Source organism: Ostrinia furnacalis, unplaced genomic scaffold (assembly GCF_004193835.3).
Source record: "Ostrinia furnacalis isolate ACB-3 unplaced genomic scaffold, ASM419383v2 OfSCF2556, whole genome shotgun sequence".
Lineage (NCBI taxonomy): Eukaryota > Metazoa > Arthropoda > Insecta > Lepidoptera > Crambidae > Ostrinia > Ostrinia furnacalis.
Window position 1 is genome coordinate 23,388 of NW_021132795.1, and position 20,479 is coordinate 43,866.

The following is a 20,479-nucleotide window of genomic DNA, read 5'->3' on the forward strand; positions in this document are numbered from 1 at the left end:
ACTCGTAACTTGTGATGAAACTAGTTACGTCATTTGGTGCATTGCGATGACAAGTGATAATAACTGATCCTCCACTTTGAATGTCGGTTCCGTGTTCGGTTGGCAACCGGGCGTTAAGCCACCTAGTTGTTATTGCGAGCATTCTACCACTTCGCGGCATGTAGGCCACAGCACGCATGGCTAAGCCTTGCCAATCTGTTATCATTCATTACCCTCGTGAGCTAATTAGTGTCGTTACCAGGCGGCCGCTTGGTCGATGCCCCCGGAGCCTCCATGAGGACGATAGTCGCAGTGAATTTGTCCCGCATAGAAAACTTGACTCTATTTTGTCATAAGGGCGATAATTGGAAAGGTGTACGAGTAGAACCGGTGTATTAACAGGAGCGTGTTAACAAGGTTTACTAGTTTTTGTATCTCTATTGTGTCTCTTTGTGCGTGAAACGTGTGTATTCTAAAAGGGATAAATATATTTCTAAGCAATAACTTCTGCAGAGGGTAATTTGGCGAAATATTTATTATTTTGGGTCATTATCTTTCATTGGTCTGTTTTGCAAATTACTTAATTACATTTAGAATGTATGTGATGCTAGGTCGCGATGTTCAGAACTCATTATGTTCTCTTGTAATACATGCAGATTGCACATTCACAAATCAAATTGTCTTTGGCAATCAGATCAGCTTTGCGCAATGTCCATTCGCTTGTAACAGCTGGAAGCGTATTTTCAGCGACCCCGCACCTAACGCCGACCACATGCTTTTACACGGCTGATTGCGTCGCCGCTGCAACTGGCTTAGTGATGTGCTGCACCTATACGTTTTACCGATACTTTGGGTAGAGGTTTTTAACGTTTTAGGACAACCACGTAGTTTGAATGGGGTACATGTAGCCACATGAAGTGAGGACATACAGATCGTAGTAAAAGTTAATTGATTCAAAAATCCCAAGCGTTCACGACGAGGAGGAAAGAGGCTGACACGAAAGATGACAAAAATGACAGTAACTCTAACAAGTTTTGGTGATTTAAAAAACAAGCTTAGGTAAACAGAATACAGTTGTGTTACTGAATAGTTTGCTTAATTTTACTACAACAAAATTGTCCTATGAGTTTTTCTATCGATATGTGTCGGGCAGCGTCACTGCGCGGCAGACGATGCGCGGGCGCAGTCCCGGTGACATAAGCGCGTTGTGCAAAGGACCGCGCGCGCCAACTGGGCCACGCGGCTAATGCCACACCAAACATTAGCCACTGCAGATGCTTTTTGTAAATAGATGCGACAATGTTATTAAAGCTGATTTCTTATCATTGCAATTCAAATTCTTTATTTGCTGCACTGCATGAGTTGCTTTTCTTATATTATAATTCTAGAGAAATCTTGAGATAGCTCTACCATCGGAAAAATAATTTAAGTCCTACACATTTGATTGTAGGTCCTATCTACGAGTATTAATTGACCATTCGTATTTGAACTTGAGACTAATAATAAATGCGGTACTAATGGAAGTGCCGCAATATTTAATTAACGTCGCATAATTAAACACAAGAAATACAATGATTGTTAAATGCTAGGGAATAATATTATGGTCATAACATGCATGGACCACTCAACAAATTCCTGAAGCCCATAAATGTTTCCAAGGAAATATAAAAAAACCACAATGTAAATCCCAAATTTGACTCCTTGATAGCGCTGTCCCTCAAGTTGACGTTAGTCATGAGGTGACTCACGCGCAGCCGCGGGCGTTGTTGGCTCGCTGACCGTCGTCGACGCCTTTTCCGGCCTTGTAAGACTTCTAAGCTTTGTATGATATTTAAAATGTTGTCACTTAAAGATTTCTTATTTTAAGAGAACACAAGATTTTCCTATTTTTGCTGATAGCATGCTGACTGAGCTTACGAATCTTATTGTACTTCTTGCTCTAGCTTACGCTATTTGTACTCGTAGTACACACAGTACACAGTGATGTATTAATTATGCGCGTATTGCATCCGTCGCTATGATGGACAAACACGCGAGGTTCTGTTCATAATTGAGATAACATGTGACAGCCTATACATATTTCAGGAATTTCGTAATATTTAATTTAGCCAGTATCATGAAAATAATAAAACTACTTATTGGTGCGTGATTAACGAGTATCTTCATTATTTTGAAGGGCCAATCCCTGGTGAGTGTAGTTCTTAAGAAATAATGAGACTCATCAATATCTCTAGAGTGTATTGAATCTCTTTGAAATCGTACAGACATTACTTACGTTCTAAGAAATGTTCTTACTGTTAATCTTAATGTGATTTATCATTTAAAACAATATCAGGGTAAATTCGTAAACTTTATAACGAATATTTTCTCTGAAAAGGTCAGAAAACTTTTGTTTGGTTTTAAGATGAATATTGATTACATGGCATTCAATTCAATTGTTACGGACGTCGTTAGTAAACGTTTCTTCATCTCGAGCACGTCGAGGAAGCACACTATCGATATGAAGCATCGGCGAAGAATGCCGATGGCTGATAATCGCTTTGAATGATAGAATGGTGTTGCAATAAACGCCTAAGAGGGTATAATTACGATTTTATATCATCGACATAAGACTCTAAAACATTTGTGTGCTAAGCGAATGGAGGACGGTTCTGATGAAATAAATTGGAGATCGATTTGATTTACATTATTTATTCAATGTTCGCTACTGTTTGCGCCATAAGCTTACTAGCTGTTCTAGTGAATCATTTTCGAAAAGCAACTCTCTGACTTTTAGTAAGTAATAGACATAATGCAGACGGCCGATGGCGAAGTGTGTGGCGTCATGCGGCGGCGCCGCTATCTCCTCGCGATCATCAGCTCTCCTCGCGGCTGGGTATTGAACCCCTATTGTTACTTAAGACAATGCATTTAGGTTTAAATTCGTAACCGAAATACACACTTTTTTATTTCTCAAGGAGACTTTTATCTAGTATCAATTGCGACACCGGTCGGTCTATGTTATTTATTAGGAAATAGGTCTGATAATCTTTAAATTTTAAACCATTTTAGCTGTCATCAATAAAGCCCTTTTCTCTTTTTTTTTAGTATAGTAAGTTATTTGCGCCACAATAGTAACCAATGCGTTACAAATTTCAGTCCAATAACACATTCACTGTGACTAATAACTTAAGGATATCAATTGATACGGCTTATTCATCGATAGGGCACAAAAAGTCTCCGACTCTACCTGCGCGCTACCTGCCTTGCAACTGGTTTGCGTTTCGGTTCGGGTGCTACAGTTCTCGGCTTTTTTGTTACAGTGGAAATACATTTAAAGAGATACCTTATCACCGTGTTTGGATCAATGCGCTATGCTAGGTTTGTTGTAGAGCTAAATTACATCACAGGTTACAATCGTGACAGAAAGTCTTGCGACGTTTATATCATCAATTGCATGCCAAAGCATAATGTTCGACACAGTCACCGAATCTTGAGATACCTAATTGATATCGAAAGGTATTTCAAAAACTTTTACGAATTTTGATCGACAGGTATCACTGATTACGAGTTTACTATGTCGCTAGTGCGAAGGCGTTGGAAAGCGCAGGCGCAGTAGAAATCATGTGTTTGCGCAGCGACGGCGACGCAACTCCGCGGTTTAAGGCTGGAGTCCACATTTTCTCTGAGAAACTTGATAGAAGTCAGGGCTTATGTACTTTCTTGAGCCTACTTTTGTTAATATCTCATGCTATTTACATACGTTGATATCGAAAATGCTACTGTCAGCCTAGTCTACTATTGAAAAGGGTTGAGAATGTTTCCGCAGCGGCTTTGAAACCTTATGCATTTTCTATCGATTCCAGTATCTAATGGATTCTGCATGTGTCATGAATTTAACTAAGTAAATATACTTATTTTTCCTTCATCATCATGATAAATTAAATAAGTAGTAATCGGGATAAAGTGGAAGAATTACGAACTAGTTACATTTACCTACATTTTATGAAGTAGTAATAACATCGTCAGCGCGTGACAAATGTTAAGTGCAGCGGCGACAACTTTCGAGCTGCAGGCCAAGGTGGGCCGGACGCGGCGCTGCACGCGTTAGATAACAAGATATTGCGGTTCCAGTCAACATCAACTACAGAATTCAATACTCTACATTTTGCTAAATTAAACCACTGCCTCGCAAACTAAGTAATGTTCAGTCAGTGGATTCAATCGAGCAGCAAAACAAACAACAAAACATTACATAATTTCAATACTGAGCATCTTTGTCAAGTCATAGTCTTTGGTCATGTTTCAAATTATTTATATCCATGTCCACAATTATTAGTCCCAAATGTATGATTGTAGCATTATACAACAGTTCGGTAATTAGATAGGCCGTTATGACAAAATGTGTAATTAAAACGCTGTGTTTTAATGTCTCGAGCATAAACTAGCTCCATTCGCAAATCGATAACGTCCGCGTACCTGCTAATTAACTTACTACCTAGTACCAAACCTTAGAATTTGCCGATATTCTTGTGCTTGCTGAAATACATAATAAGGAAGATGCATGCCCAAAGCATTTGCTTTACTATGTCGATTTCGTTGTGCGAGCGTTTGAGACCCACGGACGTTCTTATGAGAAAATCGAACCGATGATCTCTAAACATAGCTTGAGGATAATATCGTAATACTCTTACTCTTCGATTAACGCACGAATGCTTTCTACCCAATTCGCAAGTCGAATTACAGAGTACGAGTCGGTCCCTCCTTTAAGTCCTCGAATGTGAATCGGCAGTAATGTCACGTCCGTCATTACCGCTGATCGCCGATGACAGGCGCGGGCGGCATCATTACGCTGCCCGTCATTATGCGCATCAAAACACGATTAGGGGAAAACATGGCATAAGTTAAGTCAGAATCACATGTGAATTGCAGATTCTTTCTGTTTTGTGTTAACGTTCTGCTTCATTTTCAATTCAATTTGGCTTTTAAACATCACGTTTAAATATGTCAAGTTATCAACTGGCATGGACATTAGATATCTGCACTAATAAACGGGGCGTCAATTGAACATCTGTAATAATTTAAACAATTTTATTTCTAAAACTATAGAGCTTGTGTTTTAACCAGTTTAACACCAAACAAACACAGTTCATTATATTACAAAGAAACAGTTACGTCACGGCCAAAAAGGCGTAATATTTTTCAATCTGAAGAGTATCGCAACGCGGACGACTCTGAACTTGAGGCGGTTCCGGGCGAGCGGCGGCGCCTGCGCATGGAACGGTATCTTTACGTGTACTCACCAACGTCTGCTCAGTGCGAACACTTTTATTGGTTGAAAGCATATTTAGCACGAGAATAACTTATTGTACTGGAGAGAAGTCGGTGTTAATCTCCCACTTCTTTGTTTTTGATGCGTTGTTACCTATCTATCGTAGATTATTTTCCCTGGGGACGTAGGTAGGTACCATGTACGAACCATCATCCATAATAATAATATAGTAGAAGTCAAAGTTACTCTATCTGCCTTTTATCATTAGCCTTGTCATTAAGTTGAAATTTTTAATACTTACTTAGAGATAGTTTGAGAAAACAGCTGTTATCAAACAACGAACGTGCATAATTGTCTTTCCATACCAGACCAGAGCGAAATTTTTGCGGGAAAAAACTGGTAGTAATTAATTAAAAATCATCAGGAAAGTGGGTGGCTGGCCATTGACACCGTTAGTAATGTATGTATCATGATAACGAGCAAACATCATAGGTACATAAAGTTACGTAACTCGATATGAAAGCCGATGATGATGTGTTTGATTACTGGAGAGCAATGTATTCGTTTCGTCTTTGATGAAAGATAAATACAAAAGGCAAGAGAGGCCTAACGACTTTGACAGAAAAGGGTCAGCAAGTAAACGTAATGAAGATTATTATTTGGTCGCAGTGAGCGATGACCCTATTAAAACAAACATTAGGGATAAGAGAGGTCCTACTTAACACACTTAATGTGCTGCCTACATTACAAACGTGTTATGGATAGGTGTCATAAGCAGAAGGGTTACTGCGCACTTGTGTGACACTCGGTCCACATGGAGGTTATGCAAATAATTGTACTGGTACTTCTCTTGACTAAACTTAATATTGTTGCATCCTTGGAGATTACTGGGTTGTTTTTCTCAGGGATATTTATAAATCCATTATAGTCTGGTAATTGTCACGTATAATCCGCCACAAATAACGTTAAAAATTAAGAACACATTTGTTATTTAGCAATTCAATTAAAAAGCAAAGTTTTCATTCAATCTGCTACTTCACATAATATTATTGTCTACATAGCTTCTGTGCTGCAAAACCTGTCGACTAGTAAGAGTACTATAATTAAGGTAAATTAAAATTTTGTAAAATGCCGTTTGTCTTGACAGATTTTCCTCAACAGCCAGAGCTCAGACTACAGCGAGGGGCGGGCGGCAGCGGTGGGCGGGCGCATCGTGCGCGATTCTACGAGAATGTTTTACGCAAAGAATTTTAATAAGGTATGTAAAGTTATGAATGTAAAAGTTTAGTCGCCGTGTTCATTGTTCCGTAGTACGGTTTCATTGTAACACTCGTACATTGTCTAGAAATTGAAGTTGGTTGTATGATTTAATAATAAAAATATACATACTGTTTTCGCTGCTCCGCTTCGCTCATCAGCGATTGATAATTACATTGTGTAAAATACTCTACTCAACTAGATAATTAGAGAGAACAGGCGACGACTATTATTTCTTTACTTTTATTTATTTACGTATCTCAAATTTATGTCGATGACTAAGTTTTCAAACAAGCCATTTATATTTATTCATAAATTATGTAGGTATTAGAGTACGTTAGGTAGTTTCCATCGCAATTAAAGATTGAATATAAGATCGAATTCAAATCAGACAAAATAATGAAATATGTATTATATAAACTATCTAATAACTTAATGTCACTCTCAAGTAACGGCCTTGCACCCGCACGTGCTGAGACTGCTGTTTAACGAGCAGTGTAATTCTAAATGATATTAATTATCTTACCAACTCTCATAATATAGCGGAGGAAGGCTCAGAATATCCGCGATTTAGTTATAAGGTTTGTATTTTTCTCTGACCTAACTTTTCAAGACATAGAGACGTCTAGATGATCAAAACAGCTTCTAAATATAACAACCGTCCTAGTGCCAAGTTAGTAGGTATACACAGTTATAAGATACCTGAATTTAATTCTAAATGTCACAATCTCTCGGCAAGTATGGAGTAGTCATAATGTTTTACAGTTCGGAAAAGAGTGAGCCTACTTATTCTATTTGAATTGTACTCGTTCACTGATTATCGAGAGTAGTAGTATTGTCCAATTAGTTGTATGTCAGCAACTCGAAATCAATTGTTGTTGGGTAATTAGTAATTAATAGTAATTATGCCGTAGTATGGGAGCATTGTTCGCTCACGCGTTGGGAGTTGTTAGTTCATCGTGAAAGTACAAGCTGTATATCTGTATAGCTGTATTATGTACATTGTGTTAATTACATTATTATGTAATTAATACAATGTACATAATAATGTAGTGTGCTTAATATTAATACAAATAATAAATGAAAAATAATGTTCTTTTAGAAATAAAGACCTAAAACTAAAATAATACTGATTCAAAAACAGCCATGAAATTTTGTTACTCTGTTTTTCTTGTGTTTATTTTGGATTGTTTAATAATTAATTATTAAAACCAATAAACAAAAACATGAAACTTCTTTGATCTGTTAAGTTGTTCATTTAGGTATTATTTACATTATATTGTAATTTTAGATTTTAATTTTATTTTGGTACAGAGTGCTATGTTGCTATAAAAGTTAAGAATGAAATCTTAACATAGTATCTACTACGAGTATAATGAACTTCATTTAATACCGTTCTACAATATGATTTAACTGGCATGATCATAATATCTTATAATAAATAAGTACGTGATTAATTATACTAATTGGCGATCATGCAATTAATGTATATTTAACCTTCAAGCGGGCGCGCGGTCTTTTGTAACGGCAGCGGTCGCGCGTAAACGAAAAGACCTATAGGGTCTAGTAAATAAATAAAGCACTTATTTTCCAATAATCATTTATTATTTTGTACGCGGATATATTATGATTGTATTTAAGTCTTAAGTAATTTGAATTAAGTTAAAGAAACAATTATTAAATCAATTAACATAACGAAAATATTATTTGGATCAAAAACTAATTTTTGTACACAAAATCTTTTAAATTACCTCAGAATAGTTCATATACCTGGTAAAAACGATAAAAATGGCAAAATAATGATAAAACATAATTTTATAATTTTGGCTTAGTTTAGCTTGGTCTCTGAGCTCCGATTCACTCTCTTTTTCATCTTTTCATAATAATGTCTCTGTTATTTCACTTTGTACTAGCAGTGTACGACTTATTTAATAAGAAAAAACAGAATTGCAAACTTAATTCAATAATATTGGGTGATAGCCGAAGAAATGTTATACCGCATAGAGAGTCGCGCGTAACCTTTTCGACGACAGGCGCGCGGCGTGCTTTCGACGCCGGTGCCGCGTCTAAAACAATAGCAAGCCATGGGGTGGGAAAAGCGCGGAGAGCTGAGGTAAGCTCTTTATTTCACTCACAATGAGCAAGCGACAGGCTACTAAAAATGAGAAATATGTGTAACAAGTAAAAAAAAAGTTATGAACGAAAATGTGTTAGGCGCGGTCGATTAGACGCCGCGCGCCCGCTTGAAGGTTAAGAAAGCACGTCAAAGACAATGTTTTATTACTACACGTTGCGAAAGTTACAACGAGTTAAATATTTAACAGAATATGAGTGAAGTTTGTACCGAGCCTAAGTGAGCAGACCTTTTGCTGACAACGAATAACGATTAAAGCGTAGTAAAGGCAAAGAGAGAAGAACGAAGCTAAACATATAAAGAAGGTTATGATAAAAGTGGCACTGTGAATTCAATTGAACTCCGAAGGCCGCAGAAAGACCTTCAGGCCTTAGTTGACATAATGTTTCTGTTATGTTATAAATGAGTAGTGCGTGCTCTAACAAACGTGTTGTTTGCGTTATCAATTATCACACAATTGATATGCCAATGCGCGCGCGCAGATAGCGCCCGCTAATGAGCAGCCGTAATCAATGCCTTGGTTATTAACACTTTTCACTGATAACTGCTGAGTACCTCATTGATTACGAACATTTGAAGTTCAGACAAAGGATTTAAATCGGAAATACGTAACGAAATACTTACGAAAAATAAGGAAATTTCTTACTAACATATTGAACTGTGGAATGGACTGTCGTCTGCGGTGTTTCCGGACGGATACGACCTGCAAGCTTTCAAGAGGAGAGCGTATGGGTGAATATCCCAAACACGTTTTTTACGCGGCGGAGCTGAGAATCGATGGGAGAAATGTAACTAGAGCGATGATTTTTTTTTCTGTATATAGTTTATACAGCGTTTTATTAATTATTAAAGAATCTGCTTTAATACATTAATCTTTCCCAATTTACAAATGACTAATGCCCAAAATTCTAACATTCGTTTGTGAATGCGGGCATTCACAAACGATGCAAGTGGTGCACTTGAGCAAGTCAAGTGAAGCAGCTAATCGAACGCACAGCGTTGAATAGAACTCTGTGATTGTTTCATGTGTCACCCTGAGCGACCACGCGCACTGTGAGACCTCATAGTAATGTTTGTGAATACGGGCGTCAATCAATTTAGTCCATCCGATTTTCAGCCTTCTTTTGACATCGTGGGTAAACTAATAAACAAATTAAATGTTACTAGCGAATATAGAAAGGTAAATTTTACATTACTATAACTAGTAGGTAATAATACTCGTAGATGATACAATAATAATATCAATAGGCCGGAAAGTAATGTTCTTTTTGCGCATTTCGATATTTGATTGTCGTTTATCAGTTCATTGTGCATCTCGAAGGTGTGCCCCTATTNTCTCCCGTGACCTTCACCAGATCGTCGGTCCACCTAGTGGAAGAACTTTCCTGCCCCAGCGGCCATCAGCTCTACGAGCTATGTGCCCCGCCCACTGTCACTTTATTTTAGCGATTCGAAAAGGCGCTTTATAAGTTCAATTACGTTTTCTTTATTTTTCCCTCAAAATATGAGCCTTGTAAGGAAGTTTCGGTTTCGGTTTCGGTTTCGGCCGAAACAGACACCGTTGCCGAAATTCGTTTTCGGTTTCGGTTTCGGTCGTAAAACTAGTTTCGGTCGGACACTAAAATAAATAAGTAATTTGAGACAATCATCCGTAACATTCAGTACATAAATATTTCATAAATTTCGGTGGATTGGTTCTTAATTCCGGTGGCTCAAATACAATTTCGGTGGCTCTTGATAATTTCAAATTGACATATCTCGAGAAGTATTAATAATATTTTGATCTCTACCATATCATTGAATAATACAAGTTATTTACTATTATTTCTGCCACAAAAAAGTTTTGGAAAGTGGAAATTAAAATTCGCCACCGGAATTAGGCAAAAAACGAGTTTGTTGATATTCACCCGTATCTTTACGTTAAAGGCCGGCAACGCACCTGTAACGCCCCTGGGTCTGCGGGTGTCTATGGGCGACGGTAATCACTTACCATCAGGTGATCCGTCTGCTCGTTTGCCTCCTATCACATAAAAAAAAGAAAAAAAAAGAAAAAGAGGCCTTCCAAAGAATTACTTCTTTTCTTCCAGGCTTAAATACTACTTTCGCAAAAATATTTACAGATAAGTACTAAAAGTTTAATTTGTAATAATATATTATTTTAAATTCGTTTGTTTATCTAAATGACTAACATAACAATAAAGTTAAATGATCATAAAGTAGTGTAATAAACCCTTACAAGCCGCGATTACGAGCGCCCAAGGACAAGGCTGCGTGCGCGCAAGCGTGGAAGCCCGCGACGGCTGCGCAGGCACAGTGCAGGGAAACAGTACATCATCTCCATACTACACGTAGGTTAGGTAGTGTTTTAAAGACTGTAAACCCTTGAAAAAGAGGCTGACAATAGTGACTGGGTTTCTTGCGCTGCTTCTTCTCAGCACTGGTCCATTTATTGTCCCGAAGCAGTGGTAGCGTTAATACTGGGACGATTAAAAGTGCTATTCAAAAGCCTACTTGCTAAAATAATATTAGTTTTAGGAGTTTTTAGTATGTACCTCCATTTCGCTTGTATAAAACTACAAATAAACCTAAGCAAACTAATGCAAACGCTCTACGAATTATCTAGTAAATGAACTCTATTTTCTAATGAAAAAAGAATGGTGGCTCAATAAGAATTCTTGTGCGCATAATCCATAATAATTAGTATCTAGGAAAATATTTTACTTTGTATTATTTTTTACTGTGCTATTACTCCTTTTTTGTTTGCAGTTTGTGCAATATCGGGTTTTTAATGCCATAAAATTAACATCTTCAGATTAATCGTTGATGCATGAAAATTTTTCTATAAATAGAATTCTGTCTGGTTAATAGGTATAGTAATTGCCGTTTATGGTTTGTGTACTTTTTTACTTTCATTTTACCTTAACTTTGTACGATCACATCAGTGATAAAATGCCTACGCTAATAATATTTTTGAGCCAAGCAAAAAATGGTATCAATTTGTAAATCAATTTAATCAATCCGATTGGAAACAAATTATGGTGGCATTATTCAGAGAGGTAATTTGATAATAACATGCCTACATAAGATTTTCTTTTCAAACTATATATGGAAACCTTTTTTGAAGGAAATTAATATGTGACGAAACAATTTTGAAGACTGGGGCACTCATGATTCCACGCACGCGGGCGGGACGTGCGCGACGTTTTATTACTTCGCTTGACGCCGCTGAAGCGCTGTAGCTTGCTGCTTGGCGCGACGGACTCTTCCGACGACATTAGTGTAATATCACCACATGCCTAGAGTCTGCGCTGACTCTTGATGACGTCAGCTTTTTAAACCTGATACAATCACTCGCTTATTTCGAATAAAATATAAATAAGGATAACCCTCCCTCTGTCTCATATTTTGCTGTGCCCTTGCAGGGCGTCATAATTATGTATTCTTATTATAACACCACATTTTGTAACGTGATATGCAATAAACAATTTGAATTTGAAGGACACGGTAGTGAATAAGAATCAAACATTGCTTAATCGGATGCAGTCTATCTCTGTGATATGAATCACAAAACAGACTGAAGCGATATGCGTTTAATGTTTAACGTATTGATTTTATAGGTAGAGTTATCAATACATCTTTCATGATAATAATAATATCTTGATTTTGTGAAGTCTGACTATAAGGAGATTTTGATATAAAGTTTTGATTAGAAATAGGTACGAGGATATGCAAGAAGGAATTACGAGACCCAGCGTGTTAACTGCATTTTATGAAATACTTTTTTACTTCGAGCAATAGGATTAACATAGGTTACAGAGAAACTGTGCTTATAAACAGTATCGATATGTCTTGAAATACTGTATTGTAAAGCTGCGTAACACAAGCTGCCGCACACTGACCACACAGCGGTCAACGAGACAATGGACCAGCCGCGTGTAGTTCACGGGTCAGTGTTAAGTTGTTAACACGTTACTCCATTTATAAAAGGAGGACACTAATGTTAACACCGTATGTTTTTGAAATCTGCCTACCTATTTGAATCAGGTATCATTTAAAACACCAATATCGTTGTTGCTTTTTTTTGCATATTATTGTTACGAATTTATAAATTCTATTGCATTTTTAAACTATTCTGATTTGTAAATCTTATTGTGTGTTCTTGAATGAATAATAGCTGGCACTGATGCAAAATCCTTGGGGTTTTTCATAAAAATCTAATGTAGTGTTTTACATATTTTATTTTCAACGCTCGTGAATCGTTAATTTGAGTGATAGTGTCACTTTGAAAAAGGTCAGATAAGAATAACAAGTTCCGATTTGAACTCTTTCCAAAACCTGTTCCATCTTCATTCCGGCGGCTGTGGGTCACGGGTACAGTTAGAGTCGGCAACGGCGAGATTAGACAAAAACTCGGACCGCGACCGCCGACCGCGCGAGACTATACGTGTATGTGGGTATCTAATGGCTGTAAAAGTGAACACACGAACGGGTCTTATTTTCAATGGAAACTATAGTAATCCAATCATATGTCGTCACTTTGCAAAAGGCTTGTTGAAGATTGAAAAAATTCTGACCGATAAAGATTCTCCAGTGCAATTTACATAAGTAATACATAATGTAGGTCACAATTGTTTTATTTATATCATGTTTCGTAAGAGCACCAGTTTATCGGGGAACCTTTTACGTTTCATATTTAGACATTTGGCATTGGCAGAACCGCTGCACCGTTCACAAAAATAGACAAATAGCTTTATGTAACGGACAGATTAAGCGCGTCTCTGCGCCTTACAAAAAGCTCAACACTGAGATGACTTTCAGATGCTCTAAATTCATTCAATGTATCTTCTTTATGTAATATTACTAGGAAACAGCTAGACCTCAATTTTTACTCAAAATCTACCAGATAAGTAAATGAAATATGTCATCAAGAGAGTGTCTATTGATGTGTTCAGTCTTCAGTATGATGGCATTATGTGATTACTCATTTTTTACGAATAAATATGCAAGCAATACTAGATGAAATTAACTGGATATAGTTCCGTATCTAATCAGATTTATTTATTCGTCAAAAGAATAGATAATGGAGAGAGGATAATATGATGGCAATAACAGATCAATAGATACCTATCTATGAACCGATAACTTGCGAAATGCTCGTACAAACAAAGTATTTGACCTCCGCGGAAACAAACCCTCTCGTATCGACTGGGCCGAGTGGCTGCTCCGGTAACTGGACGCGAGTGTTTGTTCAACACCCGCGACGTGCAACTTGAAACGAGCCGGCCCAGTGTTTTAAATACAAGTAAGAGTCAATTATTACCGACTGACGAGTGTTAACAACCTGACTCTACTAATATTGCCTTCTGTTATTCACCGCGTCGGATCATCGCACTGAAAACTTGTTAAAATACTGTTTCTTGATTAGAAAATGACTGATGAATGGTGTCTGTCTTAACAGTCGACGTCGGCGTTAAGCTGCTGCATATTGATTAATAACTAAGTGCATAAACGAATTAATTAATATGTCGGCCGTTTGGAGTAGTGGTTCAGAACGGACTACTATGCCGAGAGGTCCCGGGTTCGATTCCCGGCCGGGCAGAAATTGAAATGATGAATTTTAATTTCTGTGACGGGTCTGGGTGTTTTCTATGTAGTTATAATATATATGTATTGACAAAAAAAAAAAGTATATTATAAGTATGTTTATCCCGTCGTCTAGTACCCATAGTACAAGCTTTGCTTAGTTTGGGACTAGAGGCGCAGTGTAAAATGACCAAGGATATTTATTATTATATTTATTATTATAATTGTCTTGTTTTTGTGACAGCGATTATAAATCTGACATAACTGACACCAGAAAGTTGGCTCTACCTTTTAAGTAGTTTACAAAACTTAATACTGAGTGTTTGTATTTACCTTTGGGAATAGACCATGACAACTATTTTCTACTAATAAGAAATAAGAGGTGTTAAAACTTACATCTAACAATAAATAGTTTCTTTAGTAAACACACGAGTGTCACCGATTGCGATTCAATAATTAAATAAGTTAGCAATGTAGGTAATTACATTTTCCATAAATGACTAATGTTAGCAGAAACTAACTCTATTATACCTAACTACGAGGATCTTGAGAAGTCACAAAACCCCATTGAAAGAATCATTTCATTTTTGACATTACTCATTACATTACATTCATCACAACATTACTCTCATAAGCAATATCTAGCTAGATAGAGTTACTATCTGATACCATCTTCGTTGCAAGCTTGCAACCTTTCTTAAAACTTAAACAACTGCACATGCATTCCAAATGACGTCACGATCGTCGATGTTCCCAGGTCGCCTGCGCGCGCGCAGCGTGCAACCGCCGCCATTGCTTGTAATTGCGCGCGCGGATCAGCGCATAAATCATGAGCAAGTTCAACTAGTCTCTAACTAAACTTGTTTATTGACAAATCTAGGACAGCTTACATTTTAATCTTTTATATTCATGTACAAAGTTAGACCGTTCCAGACCGTTTTATGATGCTTGAGTTTTTGTTTGAAATTTTTTAACTTGATGTATTGTGTTTACGGTGCAGCTATTTTATTTTTATTTTTCTTTATTAGGAAAACATACAGCTTATATTATGATACAGGTAGAATAAAAATAATAAGTCTTACACACAGTTATCATACATTAATAATGTTTAGCAACTGGACCCGATATTACTCATGAACACAATCTCAATATAGCTTTTACTTCGAGCGCAGGCAATATCTCTATGAAGATAAGTGCGCGTTCGACAGAGGCCGGTAGAAAGCCGCGGCTAATGTCACTGCAAGCCACTACCAGACGATGGACATCAAGCTGAACACTAGTGTACTCGTAACAAGGGCGATTTTGAAACAAAAATAGAGTTTGATGTCTGTACAAAACAGGATGCCAATGGGTCCGATTCTGAACCTCTTCACTTCACTGTTATCGAAAAGTAAGTAATGGGCAAGATTCTCACTCCTTTAAAATGAGTAAAACGGCTCTTAAATGTAGTACCCATACAAAATATTTTACATCAACTTCTGCAAAATAATGTGGCAAACATAGAAATCTTCTTTTGCGGAGTTCGGATATTATAAGAGAAATACAATAATATCGGTTACTATTCATTGTCATGTTTCATTTCTCTCTACATCACACATCTCTCTACCTAATTGTAAGCAATACCTACATTATTTTATTACCACAACTAGTATAGAGTGGTGACAGAATCGGGCTCGATGATTCGCAAATAAACCGCAAGAGCGTATTCAGTCAAAGGTCACGCTTAATGCAAATGCCGCCTTTCCTAACATTTGAATACCACGTTTTATTGTACCTGCCGTCTATTCAATACATTTATTGTGTGTTTTGATTAGATTATCAGATTATTCGGAAAGACAGAACTAGTCTTTGATAATAAATAGGCCAGATGCAATAAGGAGTTTCTAATAAGTTACAAGATGTAGTCAACTGGTAGTTAGATAGTATCTACAATCTTGTGACACGAGTTAAAAACGTTTCTAAATTCGTCAATGAAGAAATCGAACCTGTGACCTAGTTCATTTAAACATTATCACTACGTCTCCAGCGAAATAGTAAAGGCATCCTGCGCATTTTTACGAGCATTACCTTCATAGTTTATTTGGGGTTTCAATTTTGCTTAATTTTAGTCGTCTAACTGATTGTAAGTTTTGGGTCAGCAGCTATACTCAACCTTTTTGTAGGGATAGTTTTGGAGCCGCAACATAACATTTAATTTTAATATGATACTAATGTGATCTTCACTTTATCCTGCCTTGTACAAGAGCTCATTTACAAAAGTTGGCCGGGCCGCAGGTTGAGCTAAGCCTTAGGTAGGTAATTAACTTCGCGGCAAATGGTAGATTTAATTGGTCTGTATTTTTTTACAAAGCCGCAGAGGATTAAAATCCCACAAAGCACGGAACTCACTGTATTAAGCACGGGCGCGTAGTGTCATCATACATTATGTAGAAGCAGATTGTTGCTAATTAGTAAGTTAGTGGAAACAATCTTTTATTCACAAGGTTTGGCTTTAGAAACTTTAACAATTACTTCGCTAACTAGTTTCTTAAACTCAGAGGACTTAAAGCTAAGACAAACTAAAGTTCCTTGAACTTCCTTGTATCGTACAGTTTGAGTTTCTGGCAGATAGAGCAAGCTTTGTAAAACAATAGTGTCTTGGACAACTGAATAACATAGCTATCCAAACGCAAGCATAACGGCACCAACTGCTCCGATGGACAGACGATTACAGTTACGGAGAGCCACCGCAAGTAGGCTGCTATAGGTGGCCGCTATCTCCCTAGTACAGCCGCGATGAGAAAGAAAGTTGCTTTAATTAATCAATTCACAGTTTCCCTCGCGTTATGGCTTCACCTGCTGCGGCGGCGATTTTTAACACGGTTTTTTTTTTCAAAACTCATCATAATTTAACGCAGAATCGGACTCTAGGGTAAAGCTAAGAGTTGGACGTGTGATGATGAACATTATAGCGTCGAACTAAAGAGCTTATGTGAATAATGTGCTGTTTTATATTATCTGCCCATATAGTAAATAGTCTCCGCGTTGTATTATTATTTCCTCCCGGACCCACGTCAGGATTTAGAAGACCCTTTCGTTACTATTTCGTTTTATTTACGGTATATTGCAATACGTTTCCAGCAAGCAGAGAAGTAATGACAATTTGTGAAATCCCTTAAATATGTATAAGTCCAGCCCAGACATGGTCCGGTATTACGTATCACGCTTTATTGCAAATGCCTCAGGAAGCATGTTCTCTCAAATACAAAGTAGAGATTTCAAGTAGAGCCAACTAAACATATTTATTGTTTTAAACCTCTGTAAGTAACACGTAATCACGCTAGAAATTCTATCACAGGCCAACTTTATACACTTTATACATGGCCCCTGTTTATCCAGGAACTACGCACAGTTTCAAAATGTGGTAAAATAATTCTGATCCTCAACACCAAAAGTTTCGTTTCAAAATGTTGTGTTCGTTGTGGGAATCTTTTCTTGATTCAGCCAAAACGTTGAGTCTAACTATTGACAATGTGATCTCCATGAGAAATAACATGGCAGCCCTGGATAAGGGAGTAGGAAGCGATACAGCGCTGCTAATGCGGGCAGACTCTACATAGAAAGCGCACGCGCACGAAAGTAGCCGAGACTGCGCGCCGGCCGCTGGCGTTACAATAACAATTATTGATTGACATCTAACAACTGTTATTTAGTATGCCACTGCCACTACAGCCTGGGCAAGAAATACTACATAAATAATAGAAAAATCAATGAGTGGCTCCAATTTATTTATATTATTGTCTATGTGCGAGTGTGCTGGGTCAGCAAAGACCTGCTACAGTTAGTAAAAAGAAGGATTTAGTTACTTGGAGCCCATCATGTTCAGTATCATAAAGTTATTGTAATACTTAAAAGAAAGTTACGGGTGGAATACTGGGAGGATTATAACTTTCAGACTGGAATGGAACAATTACACGGCAACATAAGGCGGTTCACGAAGTTGATAGTTGATTTGGGGAGTACCTACAATCTGCTAGATTATCGATTGATAATGATAATGATAATCAGTCGATAAGAGCAGCGTGAAGTGATTGTGCTTGACAGCTGGTGTTATTTTTAAGAGTGACTCGCGTCTGGGCGTGCTTGGAGACAGATACCTCCTAGAAGTAATGCACTTTTTGAAGGGTTGAATATGTGATAATGTACTAGTTCCTTATTTCAGGACCATTGTGACTGGTGTGCTGTTTAAAGTGCTGTCTAATATCTTCAATTTTATTAAATTTCAATCTGTATGTTATCTACCTTCTTGTTATCATTTTGCGCATGCTATTTCTTTGATAAACATTATCAGTTCTAATTTGTAATCGAAATATATGTACAGTAATCATTGATAAGATAGATATTTATAAAATTACTAAGGTTATTAGGTACTTTATGGTAATAGGCAAACTCTATACTTATTGTTACAGTGCCGCAATACATTATAAAGAAACGTACATAAATGTTTGTATTCTTGAATAAAAGTTAAGTCTATATTACGAGATACGAGAATGCGTCAATATTGGTTTAGCGATGAAAATGTGAGAGATGAAGAAATTTTGGCGATTTCAATTTTAAATACCTGCTTAAATATTATTGCCCACGAACAACGTCTACATCGGTACAGCACCAGCATTTTGATGTATGAAATGTTGTAAAAACATTGAGTTTCCACGATTTGTGGACGTATTTCTAATTGCAATTACGGTTGTTTTAATTTGTTATTATCAAAACTACATATTAAAGTACTGAAATAATTATTCAACATTTTGTTTCAAATGAGCGCAATAAATAATCACTTGAAAGTTACGCGCACGAAAATTAATTTTATTTTCTAACGCTACAAATTCGCACGTTTTTGTGTAGTACTCGTAGAGTATTTCACTTTTCCACTGAACTGATTAATGAGAAGTAAAAGGGAAACGTTTGTACTCACTTCGAAACAATTCATGTTAGCGAAGATGCGGCGGACGAGAGCAGAGATGAAGGAGGTAGTTGTCCCCGAGTTTTCGCGAGTCTCATGGTAGAGCGCTGTTATCACGGGCGCGCGCTCCGGGGCCGGCCGCGGACTGGCGCTATCACAGGACATCTAATCTGCTGTAATCGCCGTATCGTCGCGACACGTCACCGCGATAATGTGCACTCGGAAAACAATCATAAGTGTTACTATTGTCGCTATAATAGGTATTACCTGTGTGTTACTTTGCCGCGATGACTTAATAAAAAGTGAAGCGGAATAAGTTTCCCGTCGTGTAAAGTAACCTTAGAAATTCTGTAATTGGTTATGCTAGTGATAATGAAAGTTGAAACAACCGTTTGTTATATTGTGTGATGTGTCTATAAAAGATTTATTGTTGGCAATATATAAAAATTATGGATAAGTAATTTATAACATTTAAGTAAGGTAGTTTCCATTAATTAAATTAAAGTGTGATTTTTTACTGTGTTCACACTACGGAAGGAAATGGTTAGCGAACGAGAAATGTGTAATTTAGTATTATTTTTTAACGGAAACTTATTGTTTAACATACTTACTTTATTATTTAGCGCGACAAATTAGTCTTTGTCAAAGAAAATCATTTCAAACTAGTAAAATTATTAGTACCTAATGAAAAGAATTCGTAAATACAAGTACCAGTAGGTAGTGAGGATATAGAGACGTAGCAATTTCAGCTCTGGCGTAGGTCAAAGGTAATTAAAAGTTCCCTCAGAGTAACGTTAATTTAAGTACCTACCTACTTACAAATAAATATAGATTTGGTCATTGATTAAATAAATGGGACACGCAAAAAACACCTAGGCCAAAGGGAAAATTAACAAATAAGTAGAGCGTTGTGTACACGGCGCCCTAATGATACCTTTAATTTAATTAGTTTTTCACGAACATCCGTTTGTTGTGATACGGGTATGTTCGGTGGAACCGGTTTCCAATTAAAAAGACCTGTTGGGTCCATGGGCCGCCTCACACTTGACATTTCTTACAATTGTGTGTTTTCTGAAAATCGAACAAAGGCTCTTTATTCATACCTGAAGGGCTAAGGGTCGGGAGCCAAAAGAAATTAGTGAATAAGTGACTAACGTTGCTAATTACATTTATTTCGTTAATGAGTTCGCGGTACAAATTAACAGCTTTATTTCTTGCACTTTTAATAGATTAGCATTAATTTGTTTTTGCTATTACGAAGAGCTGTCCATACTAATCGGGTATTAATGATGAATCCCAACAAATCATTCCGGGATTTGTATAATAATTAAAT

General features: G+C 37.1%; 1 protein-coding gene across 1 annotated transcript in view; it reads right to left on the minus strand.

The window, feature by feature from the left end:
- The window catches only part of LOC114355818 (uncharacterized), a 45,878-nt gene that overhangs the window by 9,217 nt on the left and 16,182 nt on the right, over positions 1 to 20,479 (minus strand).